Source organism: Myzus persicae, unplaced genomic scaffold (genome assembly GCF_001856785.1).
Source record: "Myzus persicae strain clone G006 unplaced genomic scaffold, MPER_G0061.0, whole genome shotgun sequence".
Classification (NCBI taxonomy): domain Eukaryota; kingdom Metazoa; phylum Arthropoda; class Insecta; order Hemiptera; family Aphididae; genus Myzus; species Myzus persicae.
The window spans coordinates 13980-30439 of NW_019104423.1; the positions used below are offsets into that span (position 1 = coordinate 13980).

The window sequence follows — 16460 nt, forward strand, 5'->3', positions numbered from 1 at the left end:
CGACTTTATTGGAAGTAGCAAACACCGTGTTAATCTTTATTCTAGTTACCAAAAAAAAATTACCCAGGAAAACCGTTACGACAATTATAGAGAGTTGAAACGACTCGTTGGTCATCACATGCATCTGCACTACCAACTACTTTTGATACATTTGATGCTATAATTGATACTTTACATAGTCTAGAAAGTGACGATGCCTCTCATCGTGCCTGCAGTGTAAAAGCTAATGGATTAATGGAGTATTTATTATCAGAGCGTTTTGTTTTGACTGAAATGTTGTTTCTAAAAATATTTGATATGACCAGTCCACTTAGTAAATTCCTTCAAAAGAAAAATATTGACTTATTAGCTGCGGTTAACTATGTACAAAATATACTTACTAGAATTAAAAATCTTCGAAATAATATTAAATTTGGAAATTTGATTGATCAAAAAAATTAATTTATTCAATCTAAACAAAATAATTATTTTTTTACTCCTATTGTTTCAACACGAATAAAACGCATAAAAAAAATGGTTGGCGAATCAACATCAGATGAAAACATTACTGACCCTATTGATCATTTTAGAATAAAAACGTACATTGTAATTTTAGATATTTTGATTACACAAATAAGTGAAAATCTTTCACCTTTGTATAAAGACATATCACTTTTTCAAAGAAAACGCTTAAGAGAAGTTGAAAAATTGTCTTCTAGTTTGCCTGTGGATGCATTTAATGAATTTGGTAGTATTTATGGGAAGTTTTGTTCAGCAGACATTCTTAGAAAAGAATATCTACAGTTTTGTAGTGTATATTTTAGTTTTGAAAACCTAATAAAACTTCCCCAAAAACTTCATGAGAATGATATTTTACATTATGACACAGAAGAGGAAGAAGAAGAAGAAGAAGAAATTGAAACAGCTGAAGAAGACCAAAAAACCATTAGTACCATTTATGCTGTATGTCATTCTCCAGGACTTAAAGATGTTTTTCCAAATATTTATATTGCTTTAACAATAATATTAACGCTTCCAGTTTCAAGTGCCAGTCCAGAGCGAGCATTTTCAAAATTGAAATTAATTAAAAATCGATTAAGAAGTACTGTGAGTGAAGATAGATTAGAAGAGGACTAATGTTGATAACATGTGAGATGGATGTTCCAGTAAACACGGATGAAGTTATAAAAATATTTGCTTCATACTCTACAATTTTAAACAAACAATTATTATAAATTTATTTTATTAAAGTTAAATTGTTAAAACTTGAAAGTGTTTAATCTAAAAAACTGATTAATAAATAACTATTAAATTTATTTGTTTTTTAGCATTACAGGCCATTAGGACCTTTGCTGTCAATACTAAATTCTTTCATCCTTCATCCTCATTCAATTCTTCCATTCTTCTTCAAATAACTATTAAATAAATAATACAACTTAAATAACAATTATATATTTACTTATATATTATACTAATAACTGTATATTTGAATTTATCTGCACTATTTCATAAAAAATTAAAATTTGATTGAAATATAAAACAATACATCACATTGTATATTTCATTATTAAAGTAATTAGTAAACATGGGATTTCCATGTTCGTCTGTTATAATAACATATATTTGCTCCATTTGATATACACTGTTATTGTCAATCCTTGTCAAATTGGTGGCACGGAGCAACGCAATATGAGTTTTCCATTTTGGGCGAGTACAGAAGAACCATATTTGGAAGGTTTTACTAAGGTTTCTACCCCCCCCCCCCCCATGGTAGAAAAGTTTATGATATTTTACGTTGTCAAAGAGTAAGTAGTGGGGTCTTTGGGTGCAGGGGTGGGTGGTGGGTATTAATTTTTGTACTTTGCCCCACCTATAAAAATTGAGTTCGGTGCCACTGACTCACAAGACACATTCAATACGAAAATAAAACAATACAATTATGGTGATATGTGTGTGAGACCAGTTGTCCTCGCCGCCCGATATTAATTAATCAAAATGATACGCGTTTATAAATGTATAATATATAATTATGTTGCGGCGGCAACACATATATACCTATTATACTAGTATATACTAGGTATAGAATTTGTATTTTGTATCAGCTCTTATGCTTTATTGTATTATTATATAAAATATTATAATTTTAAAATTGTTTGAAATTGTATACCTATTTATATTTTATTACATTGTTATGTATTTATATTCATACTTTGCGTATTATTATATTATATTTTACAACCAAAATATTATTATATTGTTAAATTTTGATTATAAAACAAGAAGGAAATGTGTAAAATATTTTTTTTTATAATATAAATGAATTCAATGAAAAAAAAAATGTTTTGAACTGTTATTATTATTTTAATTGGAAATAAATTTATAGATATTCAATTTTTTTTTTCATTTTTCTAAACAGCACAACTATAATATACATAGACAATATATAATTGTATCGTTATATTATATTTAAACATATGTATATATAATATATATATATATATCTATATAGGGTAAAGGGTACAGTTATTGGCACCTTAAGAAAAAATACAGGTTTCAATCAGTGTATTTAATTTGGTACCATGGTTGAACATCTTTCATCAGTTGCTACCAATAGAAAATGTTGTTATCTTTCCAATTTTGTTTTCATAATTTGTGTAGGTTTAATACTTCTTTTTAAATTATTGTTCTTTTTAAAAATTGTGTAAAAATACAGTTATTGGCACCTTGATTCTGGGATTGGCACGATATGTTATAGTTATAGGCACCTTTTTTTTTCACTTACAAAATTAGGGTTCTTGTTACTTTTCTGAAAATATGTTATACCTAGGTACCTATTCCCTAAGTAGGTAGGTACCTAAATAATCATGTTTTAAATATATTAATGTAACTTAAATTGCAAAGGTACAACTAATTTACACATAATTGTAGGAAAACTTTTAATAAATAGGTATACAAAATTACCATTTCATGTTCTTAACTTGAAACAATTTATTATAACATTTATCTTTTTAATTCACAGTAGTAAAATAAATTTTCATAACTTCTATTAAATACAAATAAGTAACATTAACTAATAAATTGGTTTTTGACATTTTAAACTGAATACAAATTCCCTTGTAAAAGAAAAAACAACTTTTTTAAACATATAGAATATTAAAATTATTATAAATAGGAATAAACACTTTTAAATAAAAAATTAACAACAGGTACTACAAATAAAAAAATATTAGTACCCAATACACATGAAGTGAGCCTTCTTCACAAAATAAAAACAAAACATCAAGACTTAAATTTAAAATTGTATAGCTTTAGTGATACAATACAAGTTATACTTTAAAAACTTTATTAGTTTATCTTTTTAATAATTCACACTAGTAAAATAAATGTTCATAATTTCTATTAAATACAAAAATGTAACATTCTCTTATAAAAGAAAAAACAACATTTTTAAACATTAGAATATTAAAATTATTATAAATAGGAATAAACACTTTAAAAAAAAATTAACAACAGGTACTACAAATAAAAAATTATTAGTACCCAATACACATGAAGTAAGCCTACTTCACAAAATAAAAATAAAACATCAAGACTAAAATTTAAATGTGTATTGTTTTAGTGAGTGATACAATACAAAGTTATACTTAAAAAACTTTAATAACAATTTAAAAACTTAAAAGGTTCCTATCCTTGGCAATTTTAATTAGAAATCAGTCTTAAAAATTAGAAATCAGTCTTAAAATTTAGAGATCATTTGTTAAAATTTTTTGGCACTTAAAACAAATGTATAGAACATCATCAGATCCCAAGCAGCAGTATTGTACTCTTTTGGATCTAAACATTTTAGATGATATAATTTGTTGCAAAACATACATTCCAGACCATTGTCTATGTCATTACAATTATTAGCACATGCAAAGCAAAGACCAGTAGTTTTATACAAAACATCTGGTCTTAAACTTGACTCGTTGATTTCATTAACAGTACCATCCTCTTGGTCTGAAGATTCAATCATAGTTAATGGCTGGGCTAAAATGTCACTTACATATCTTTCAGGCTGTTTATTTTTTGATGTAGAGGCTTTGGAAATATCTCTCACAATATTTGATTTTTTAAAGTTGTTTTTAGGCACTTTTGATTTTTTTGCTTGTATATTTTCAAGTCTCTTATTTTTTCTATTGTTCTTCTCCTCTTCGGCTGTTCTTTTTTTTTTATCTTTTTCTTCACATATTGTTTGCCATTTTTGAGATGATATTACAAAAGGCACTCTTTCAGTAATTCTTGTACCCTTACGCTCTGGTGTAAGTGGCCATACAAGAACAGATTCAATTGGTGATATACTTAACTTTTTTACTTCAACTAGATTTTCTGTAATTTTTCTAAGTTCTAAATTATTGATTGGCGTAGGGTCACTCTTAGATTTTTCTTGTGGTTGAAACTGGTCGGAAGAAGTACTAATGATTTCATTAGATGGTGGCATGCTATTATCAGAAAATAATTGCTCAACATCATTACTAACTTGATGTATAGTGCCCTCGTTATTTTTTAACTTTTCATGCAATCTATACAAAACAAAAAACTCTTCAGGTAAACTCTCATTTGTTATTACATTTTTTATATCCTTAAATCTGTCAATTGTTTCGGTACCAATAATATCTGAAAATTGCTAGTAATCTAGCATACCAGTATCAGTCTCATTATTAACTACTGCAGTTATTTCAGTATTTGGATTTTTTCCCAAACACTTTTTAATGTCAATATTGTTTACGTTCCAAGGGAAAAGTCCACAAGCTCTAAAGCCGTTTATTAAAACTTCAGCTCTTACTGTATTTTTCAAAACTTTATCCAAAATTGGAGAAAAATCATTCTTAGTTACTGCGCTACCTGGATGTTCATTGCGCCAATCAAAAACACCCTTTTTCCAGCCAGCTTTAATTGGTCTAAATGCTGCAACATCTGCTGGCTGCAAAATTCTCGTTGCATTAGGATATAACGCAATTAAAATTATGTTTAATTGCAAACATAATTTACTTAAATGATAGGTTAAATGACTTTTATGCCCGTCAACAAAAAGGATTATAGGAAATTGAATACCACTTTCAACAACAAATGGATAAAAGATATTTGAAATATACTCATAAAATATTTGAGACTTCATCCATCCTGTGTCGGACCGGCCAACTCCCCAATTGGGAGGAATTGAATCCAAGATATTTTGTGGAACTCTTTTATATTTAAATATTACCATAGGGTGACACATTTCTCCAACAGCATTAAATGAAAACATTACAGTGATATTTTCTTTATCATTACCTTTGCTACTTCATAGATGTCTTTGGACCCTTTTGGGCCCAATACACATTTAGTTTTGGGACAAAGTGAAAACCCGGTTTCATCCCCATTGAATACTCTACGGCCGTCTTTCAAAATGTCAACTAAATTTTTCTGTCAGATAACTATGAATATCATTGAACCATTTTTTTATATCATGTTCACTTACATTGGCACTTGCATTGGTAACATGTTCGCTAGTCCTTATTGATAATATTGGATGTCTTCTTAAAAAAGCTTTATACCAACCAATCCCTAAATTAAAAAAGTTTTTATTTAATAATATTACAATTCTTAGTATTAAATTAATAGGTACATATTACCAGGTAAGTTGTTTTTCAATGAACTTGGCCTCCCTTGTTCATCTAAAAATGTTTTGACACTGTCTTGTAAGTCTTCACGCCTCCTAGGAAATCATTTCTTTGAGCATTCGAGTAACCATTTTACTAGTGTCTCTTCTTCATTGGTAGTTAAGACTGTGAAGGTCCACATGAAATGTTTTGTTTATCTGGGTTTTTTAATCTGAACTGTAGGGTAGAACGAGCTACACGAAATTTTTTGGCAGCTGATTTTTGTGAAATGCCATCATCCTGAATAGCCTTTATAGCTGCATCAATGTTGTCAAAATTGCTGGTTTTTTTTGGCATTTTGCCTATAAATCATTTAAAATAATTACCAACATTGTGAATAACTGCTTAATTAAATGGTTAATGAAAAGTTATTTAAATATTTAACAAATATATACATGCCAATAATTATATTACATGAAAATGTACACAAATTCTATTATTGGCACCTCATACCAATAACTAAAATATCTGAAATATTCAATATAGTTATTGGCGCCTATTTTATTATTTAAATGAAAAATTGTTGTGCATTTTAAATTGTAAATGCTCTTAAGATTCAGAATCAACCGAATATAACTGTTTGCGACCATTTTTTTATGAGTAACGGCTTAATTTCATAGCAGTATTCGTTACGATTTAAAGAAAAATCTTACCTTTTTTGACGTCCTGTTCAGCGTCGCTTCTTGAACTGATCTTTAAGCTGTTATAATCATATATATGTTATAAAACAAATAAATAAAAATGGTAAAAGTATATAACAAATTATGTAGAAATCGATCAGAAATAAATAAAATAAGTTTCAGCAAGTATTTTTTGTAATATTGCAAATGTTTACATGTAATTTGTCTGAAAATTAACAATCACTTTAATGTATGGTTTGGTGTGTCTCTGAAACATAACAATATAACAATAGAAAGTTATCTGAAAGACTTCATTGAAATGTTATGAAAAAGCGAACATTTAGAGTAATCAGAAATGTGTCAAATACTTATCTGTTAAGTTCTAATATGTAATTGCAACACTGCAATTATTATAGTGTTTATATATCGGATACTAAACTTAAATATTGATGGCTATTAGGGCAGTGATTATGGATAAGATGATTTTCGTCATTGTACCCTATTAGTTCAATACTTTCCAATAAGATATCGATATTAGTGGTCTGATCCGATGGCGTGATGTTATGTGATGCTGTACTAATACCGAACTTAGGACTTTATGTTTTTATATAGAATTGGTAATATTGTGTATGGAAAAATTAGCAATTATGCAAAATTGATGCACATCAATGATTATCAAACGACCTCTAAACACAAAATATGTGAAAAGCCTAAAAACAAAATGACGACACTACATTTATTTTATTTATAGCTTTTTAATCTGTATATAATCACCCAGCAGACATTGATTATAGTTAGTGTTGAATCTCTACATTGTTTTCACCAGTTCTGTTTGTGTTGTCGCTTCACACCGTAGAAATACATTTGATCAGGTAATTATTTTTTAAAAAAAATCTGATATATTAAAATCTAACATCAACTGATTAACATTTTTTTATTTAGGTGCGGGCCACACTATGCGTTTTTGCCGCATGCGGCAATGACGCTCCTGTCGCAGCATAAACGGATTACATTACTTTTAATAAAACCGTCCACACTAGACGTTTTAACCGGTTGCGGCAAACTTACACCTGCGGTCGAAAAACGCAAACAAAACAGAAACATGTGTTTAAATGAAGGTGCCCACACTGCGCGGTATCGCTGTGTGCGGTGTGGAAAAAAAGTAGAATCGAACTGGGATTCCCGGCATATTTTATGATAGTAATATTATGATTATTTATTACCATATTATCATATTATCATATTACTGTAACGATACATTTTGTATTTTGTGTTAATATTTAAACTTTAAAAAGTAATAAAAACAATATTTGACTGTGAAAAACTCATCATAGAAGTAGAGTCCAGGCCATTCCTGTGGAATATGGGACTGCACGACTATCACGATAGTGCAAAAAGAAAATTAGGATGGAGATCAGTTACAGAAGTTCTCCATGCCAATTGGAATGAGCTATCGATCAAAGATCAAGATGAAGTAGGTAGGATATTTAAGTTATAAATCATATAATATGGGTAGCAGAAGTAAAATAATAATTTTTTTGATACAAGTAGACAAACTTATGAGGACTACAACTAAAAGCATACACCAATGGTACTGATCCTTCAGGTGTCATATAATAATCTCTGACTTCTACTCCTTCAGAAAGTGTACCTGTTCCTCGTGCTGGTAAGTCTTCAACTAAAAAGCTCGTATCCATATCCCCAAAGTTGCACCCGTCTCTTTTATGTACGAAATTGTGAAGAATACAGCACGCTTTAACAATATCATCCGCGAATTCAGGCTCAACTAATAAAGGTGTGTGCAAGACTCTCCATTTATTTGACAAAACACTAAAAGCACATTCGACCGTTCTTCTAGCCCTCCATAGTGGATAATTGAATATACGATGTTTGTCTGTGAGGCCTCGTCCTGGATACGGCCGTAATAAATTTTTGTGTAGCACAAATGCTTCGTCAGTTACAAAAACGTGCGGCTGAGGTGAAGATAAAGTGTTGGGTAACAGTGTAGGTTCTGGTATGTCCAATTGATTATTGTACAACATTTTTAAAAACGGACTATCTTTAAACACATTAGAGTCAGCCTCTCTTCCGTATGCTCCGACGTCTATAGAAATGAAACTTAAATTTGCGTCCACCACTGCCATAAGAATAATGGAAAAATATTTTTTATAATTAAAAAAATATGAACCACCATTTTGCGGGTTTTTGCATCTAATATGTTTTTCATCAATACTCCCTAAACATAGAGGGAAATTCGTAGTATCATAAAATCATTCTGAGACACAGAGCCATTTTTCTTTATTTGGTGGAGCCATTTCAGATGGTTGAAGAACAGTCCAAATAACTTGAAGAGTTTCTCTAATTATGATGGCAACTGTACTTTTTCTAATGTAGAAATCAAATTTTAAAGCTTTAAAGCAAGTGCCAGTTGACAAATACCTAAAAAAAATTGAGTGTATTTCACAAATTGTTTAAATTTAATATAATATGTAAATTTAATAATTTTACAAAATTGACAAAATATATAAAAAATATTTGTATAATTGTTTACAGTTTTAATATGTTTTTTTTTATTATGACGTATAATAATATCTTATATCGACTACTGTGAAGCAAAACTTTTTTGAAAATATATTTAATAATAACCTCATATTTTGAATATGGATGCGAATAAAAAAAATATATACTTATAACTTATAAAGATTAGTTAAATTAAATTTTTTAAATAAAGAAACCGTGTCAAATTAGTGTATTAATTTTATTAAATAGCAGCTAAACATATTATTTATTTGTTATCTTTTTGCCAAACTTTTTGAAACATGATTTTGATAAAACAATAAGGTATACTTTTATTTTTGAACAAATTCAGCGTGTTATAAATTCTATTTTTTATTTTTTTTTACATAATTACAAAGTACATTTTGAAAACGAGTTTTTGTTTTAAACAATCCCAACGTATTATAAAATCAAATTCAAATTTTAAAGACCTATTCACAATTATTTCAACTTAAGATTTGCAAACCAAAAAATGGCGTCACATACGTGACAATTATACCAAATACATAAACCAGGAAAAAAATATACCAAGTGGGTCGGGCGTATCGAGAAGGAAAAAAATACCATTATGCTGATATACTTTCGTTCTTAAAACCAACAGTTGAAAAAAGAAGGTAAAAATTAATTACGAGTGAATAATATGCCCACTAGTTAATTCAGAATTAAGTATATTGCAATTTTATTAAAATTTATTTTTATTTTGTAGTACATCAGGCAATTTCCTAAACGATTCTACTGATAAAGAAACCGGCGATGACATTAATTTGAACGTAGACGATTTTTCTCCAGAACAGCCCACTCCGAATCAACCAACCAGTTCTTTTCACACTATTCAAAATTATTCGAACGCCAAAAAAAATAAATCAAAGATGACTCCATTTCAAAGCAAATTAATAAATTTAGTAGAAGAACAACAAAGTACAGCTAATCCTGATGAGGTTTTTTTGTTATCTTTGCTTCCTGAATTAAAAAAACTAAATGACGATAAAAGATTAGGATTTCGTATTTATGCAATTAAATATTTTCAAAACGAATCTCAACCAACCACTTCTCTGCAGCATCCAGTACAACACACTAATTTCATTCCAGAAACTACAGAAAACTCTCTTCAAAATATGTCATTTTAACCGCATAGTACAGCACTTTATAATCCATATAATCAGTATAAATCTAGACCTCCTTTACTTGAAAATATATCAACATCGCAACCACCATATCCACGATCACCTCAATCGACATCAAACTATAGCATTACTAATCATAGTTATTCTTCAAATGTGCCCGGTATTATGTCCCAACATCAGCCCTTATCATATGTTTCACAAATACAGAGTTCTATAGATACAGAGTTGAATGTATCCGCTCAGCGACCATATCAGCCTTGCGTTGCGTCTTCACAAAATTCCCCAGATAAACAAGTTATTATAAACGTCCCCCCAACTCCTTCTACATTTTAGTATGGTTAAATACATTTTTTTAAACTGTGATTTGTTACAAGTGGTACAACTATTTATTTTAATTATATAAGTACAAGATGGTACAATTTGTTTTTTTTTTTTAATATTATGTTTCTATTATTTGATTTCTATTATTTACATTGTATTATGAAGGTGATTTACAAATTAATTAATACAAATTAATACAAAATATATTTTATTTACCTCTTTTGTTAAATTTCAAACTTGAAATCGTCATAAAGATTATGCATCATTACGTTTTATTTTGTACAATTAAATTACATTTGGTTAATTAAATTTTGGTTTTATTTGATTATACTGTAAGATACTTCATAATATTTTAATTTACTTACCTCAGGGTCACAGTAAGCCTTGTTTCAGCACTTATAGGATTACGAAATAGACATACGGTAGTATTCAAAAAACTTGTCAGGTAAACGACGTATACTCTCATAAAAATATGAAAATTCGTCAATTTTTTCTCGATGAGAGTTTAATGGATGTACCCAAAACTGTCTTCCTGATGTGGTAGGTTCATCCAAATCTCCAACTGCTTCAGCTGCACACAACACTTTTAAAAGTATACTGTTTGACATTATTAAAGATTGTCTTTACTAGTCGATCTACTACGTCGATGCGTTTGCAAAAATGAACCAAATATAATTTTAAAATATAGCGCCATGCGCTGATAAAGTGAAGTATGGCCATTACGTGCGTTGCGGTGTCACCGCAATCGCCGTCAACGCATGCGGCAAAAACGCACAGTGTGGCCAGAGCCTTAAGGTATAAAAATGTCTTGTTATACAAATGCATCTGCCGAAAGCTCTTCAAACGAAGATGTAAGTATGTTTGTACAGACCCATGCCGTAAAACGGCCGGTAGGCGCGTGACGATCGCGGCCTTCTTTTCGTCGACCGCACTATAACTGAATATCTTATTTGTGGCGATAATTGCAGTGGAATTAAAACAATAACTACTACTATTTCAAAAATACACTTATTCATTGATATTTTATATTAGGAAGGTAAATTATTTTAGCATTATTTTCTATTATAATATTAAGTTAGGATAATCATATTGTTATTTAAAGGTGATGATCATAGGCGCAATTTCAGTTTTTAAATTGGATGGGCTTAACATATTTAAATGAAACATTTAGCAGGGGGGCTCTGCCAATATGGCAATTTCATTTTTTTCTCACCTACTTTCCCGCATTTAATATATTATAAATTATAATGCATCTATTAATAAATCTAAAAATATTTGTGTGAAAAAATAGCAACATTAAGGTAAATAAAAGTAATGTATATTTATTTATTAAGTATATTATTATAATTGAAACCTTCGGTTAGAAATTGCAAATGTATCTAATATTTTTTCGTTGGACAATTCACTTTTAAAATTGAAAATACCAAACACTTTATTATTTTTATCCATTTTAATTTTTAGTAGTAGAAGCACTGAGCAGTACACCACGTATATTAAAAAAACGAAATAAAATTATTTTGAATCATAATTATTGTTGACTATTGAACATTTTAACTAATAAACCGATAAGCAATAGATGAGTGCTTATGATTTAATCTTAGAAATTAGGATTTAATGACTGGAGTTATTGGAAAACAAAACATATTTCAAAAATAGACTAGGTACCATCAGTTTATTGACTATTGAATATAGGTCTCCAGAAGGGCGGGGCATACAGTTTATATACAACATACGTGAAATAAGAATGATAACAAACAAGCCGATCCCGCGCAGCGTACTACGCCAAATAAGACACTAGACAGTAATTTTATTGTTCTCGTAATACGGCGGGTAAATAAGGTCTAACATCATGTTGTTGCATGGGCTTGTTTCATGTTTACAGATTTAAACTTAAGAAAAAATTTTTTTCAAACGACGGTTACTGTATTATGTATATTAGATAATTAATGAAGGATTTAATACTTCAATTTAAATATAAATTTTTGGAGGGGCTGATTTTAATATTGGAGGCTCTCCAAGTCCCTCCAAGTCCCCCCCCCAAATTGCGCCTATGAGCATAGCTGTTCGTGGCCGAAGTCATCACTGCGCATGAGCAAAGTATATGATCTAAGCATTCCATAGACTTTTTACTCATAGACCGGCCCTCTTCACGTTTCCGCCGTGTCATGATAGGTGGCGCTTTTCGGTTACTGAGTTACTCTGATACGGGTAAAAAAATAATCGTATAGGACATAGACCTGATGTGACTGATCCATAAATGGGCTGCATCACTGCGCTATGTCAGCTTGCGACTATCAATGCATTTAGTATAGAATGGGCCGGACGTCTATGAGTAAAAGGTCTATGAAGCATTCAGTACCTAATCGTCCTTATCACTATAACACATTATTGTTCCTTCCCCGTCCCGCGCGATCTATTTCATTCCTCACGTATGCGCAATAAGTACTTCAGGCATGAACAGGTCTGCTTCAAACACGGACTACGCGTGATATACGCTATAGCTCTATCCAGTGTATATGATCTAAGGAAATCTGCTTCGAAAATAAAACCATCATAATATGTAATAATTATAAGTGGGTCTAGTGATTGGGCCACTATTAAATTAATATGTCATATATAAATTACTACAATACCTAACACTGCAGTGAACACGAAACTTTGCATGGCAGAGTTGACAGCGTGCCTTGACAAAATGTGTTGAAATTATATACTCGTAGGATTAGCTGATTAGCTTTTTTACATTAATTTATGGTTTCATTATCCGCGGTTTCGTTATCCACGCAATTTTTCTGGAACACGAAATCCATGGATAACGAGGGATGATATGTATTCGCATATTTTTGTGTTTTACATGTATGGCCCCATCTCCGGTAAGTAAAAAAGTCAAAACATTTTTTTATATACGAAGCAGGCAGATAAAATGTGGCCCAATTACCGGCCGCTCAAAAATTCTCGTCGTCAACAACGGGCCTAGAAATACCTGCGTATCTCGACGATGTCGTCCTTGCAGCCCCAGTGACGTCACACACGCACACACACACAAACGGACGCACAAACAAACTATTTACACCTTATCATGGCTTAAATATACAAGGTTATTGCAATATATTTAAGCCATGCACCTTATACAATTACCGATAATTTCTCTTATCGGGCCGCGTGTAGCGCGTGCAACGGACGTATGTACATAATATACGTATTATAATATTATGTACACCCGAATAATGTATATAAATGGTACTGTCTACCTCCTCCATAACCATAAGTATAATATTGCGTACCCGCTCACGTACACGATATAATATATATATATTATATACATGCACACATGGTGTAGGTATATGCACGTCATTGCGGCGGAAATTCGTAATATATAATTTGTAATGGGCGGCGGTCTGGAATGCACGTCGGTAATTCCAGCAGCCAATTAGGTATCGGTCCGAAACTAGAAATACGGCTACCGCGGTTGCAGAGTTCCCCCCTCCCCCCACTCACCGTCACTACAAAACCGCACCGGCACCACCGCCGCCGCACCGCGGAGAGTCTGTAGCTGAACGTCGCAGTAAGCCCGTGCACCGTCCGCCGCCGTCGACTACACGATTTTCAACTTATTGCGTTTAATTGGACTTGTGTGTTGGACGGCTCCATATACTCACTGTCCATTGCACACACACACATGTATATATATATATATTATACATATACATAATAAATACGCGTGTATGTTAAGATGTATTTACGCGCGTTTCTCTCTCCGGTTAGCCGAGGAGTATACATATACATAGGTACCTGTATATAGTACGTATGACTACTTACAGTTGTCTGTTATAGCAATAATGTATACGATATAATATACGTCGCACAGGAAGAATAATAACAATAAGAGAGGAAAAAAAAACTCGAATGAATATATATATATGTATGTAATATAATAATATTATATATTCTCGTCCATTTGTCCGACCGGCCTGTTAAATTAATTTTTATTTTTTCTTCGCCGCCGCCGCCGTCGACGTATATACTCGCCGTGTCTCTCTCCGCGTCATTTCTCCAAGCACACAATATTATAACATTACGTATAATAATAGTTACTTCATATTATACGATTATGAGATTAATAATTTATTTATTGTGATTATTATTCCCACTATTAGAGCGGTGGAGGGGAGAGGAGACCGCACGAATCGTATAAATATCGTGTGCGCGTTGTAATANGATTTAAACTTAAGAAAAAATTTTTTTCAAACGACGGTTACTGTATTATGTATATTAGATAATTAATGAAGGATTTAAAAATATAAATTTTTGGAGGGGCTAAGCCCCTCCAAGTCCCCCCCCCCCCAAATTGCGCCTATGGTGATGATCAACAAAAGAGGAGTGAGGCTGGTATAATTGTGAAAATTAAATTGTGTGATATCCCCCCTGTTATCATACATAATTCAATTACATATGAACTACGTGGTGTTATATGTTACCATAAAGGCAAATCAAGTTTAAGAAATTCAATCGGTCATTACACCACTTATTCCAGACAGTGTACTAACAATTGGGAGTTGTATGACGATTTAAAAAATAAATCCATAAGTGTTAAGGAATCAACCATGGTACCATGTGAATTTTTATTTTACACGATATAAAATAATGTATTTATAATGTGTAATTTAATAATTTATAAGTTTACATATATTTTAATAGTTTTAAAAACATTTATAAAAAGGACTGTACAATGTTTCATTATTAATATTTTATAAAATATATATTATAGAAGATTCTTTTACTAAATAACATTTAAATATAAGAGAATATAGTATTTAATGTATGTACTAACTACTAAGTATAATTTATTTTAACATACAACGCACTCACACTGATGTAAGCAGTAAATGCTATATTATGTTTATGAATACCTTCTAATAATCAAATTATTAATCATGATGCAACACGCTTGATAAAATAAAATAACATTTATTTAAGCTATTCATCATAATAATAATTAACTATTATTTTTAATGACAGCATACATTTTTAACAAAACAGTTTATTGGCAGTAAATATGTGTTCAAAAATCTAATACTATAATATTATTATAAACGTATAAAAAATAATTTATATTAGTAGTGATATATTTATAAACAACTAAAATTAATGAAGAGGTAAACAAAAAATGATGACACTGTTTACAGTATTATAGGATTTTCTAATAAATAAGGTACTAGAATATTGGTAGATAAGTATCCTAAAAAAGAATTAACTATTCAAAGCTGTTCGATAAAATAGTACGGTGTATGCATCAACATGCATAGTTTAAAAATTAGTTTCTATAGAAAAACATTTACAATATTATATCTTGAGGTTTATTAATTTCATATCAACTATTAATTGTAAGTAACGGTTAGTAACCAGAAGAGAGGACTAACCCTGGGAATAGGGACGAATTTCTGATGTAACTGACATCCAAAAGGAGTAGAAAAATCACAATTTTTTATAAGAGTTGTCATATTTTACGGGCAACATAGTGCGCGGGATCATCTAGTATAATATAAATGGTTCATTTAAGCTCCACATCATCAGCCGATGAGCATTATTTCCAAAGTTTAAAATTGAATGACAGAAAGTGACCGTACTATCAATGTTTTTATAATGTGTGGTTTGTTTAATGATAAAAATTTGTGTAAAATACAGTGCGGCAACTATTATATCTTGATAGGCCTGTGACCTGTGTGCAAGGATTTATTTTGAGGAGCCACATTAATACTATGATCGTCATTATGCATATTTAAAAAAATTGGTTATATAAAAAACATTTATAATATTGTGTCTCGACGTTTATTAATTTCATATCAACAATTAATTGTAAGTAACGGTCTATAGGAAATGTACTTATTAAAACAATGAATCCTATAATATATGTGATTAAAATTATGATTAAAAGGGTAAGTGATTATAACTATATAATAATATATTATACTATGCAGTAACATAAATTGAATCATCGGTTACTAGGGGCAAAACGTTGCTGGTTTTCAAATTGGCAAAAACCATGCAATGTTTATAATAACCATTTAAATCATTAAAAATTAAGTGCAAATCTGCTGTTAGTAGGGCGAATTCATGCTTATGCCGTGCTAAATATTAGCTGTATTGAAATTGCAAAAATCACATCATTTCTGTAATGGGCC

The 16460-nt window shown here is 30.5% G+C and overlaps 1 pseudogene; it reads right to left on the bottom strand.

Moving 5' to 3' along the window:
• Positions 1-5265: 5265 nt before the first annotated feature.
• LOC111042076 lies at positions 5266-11122 on the bottom strand (annotated as a pseudogene).
• Between the last annotated feature and the right edge of the window lie 5338 nt (positions 11123-16460).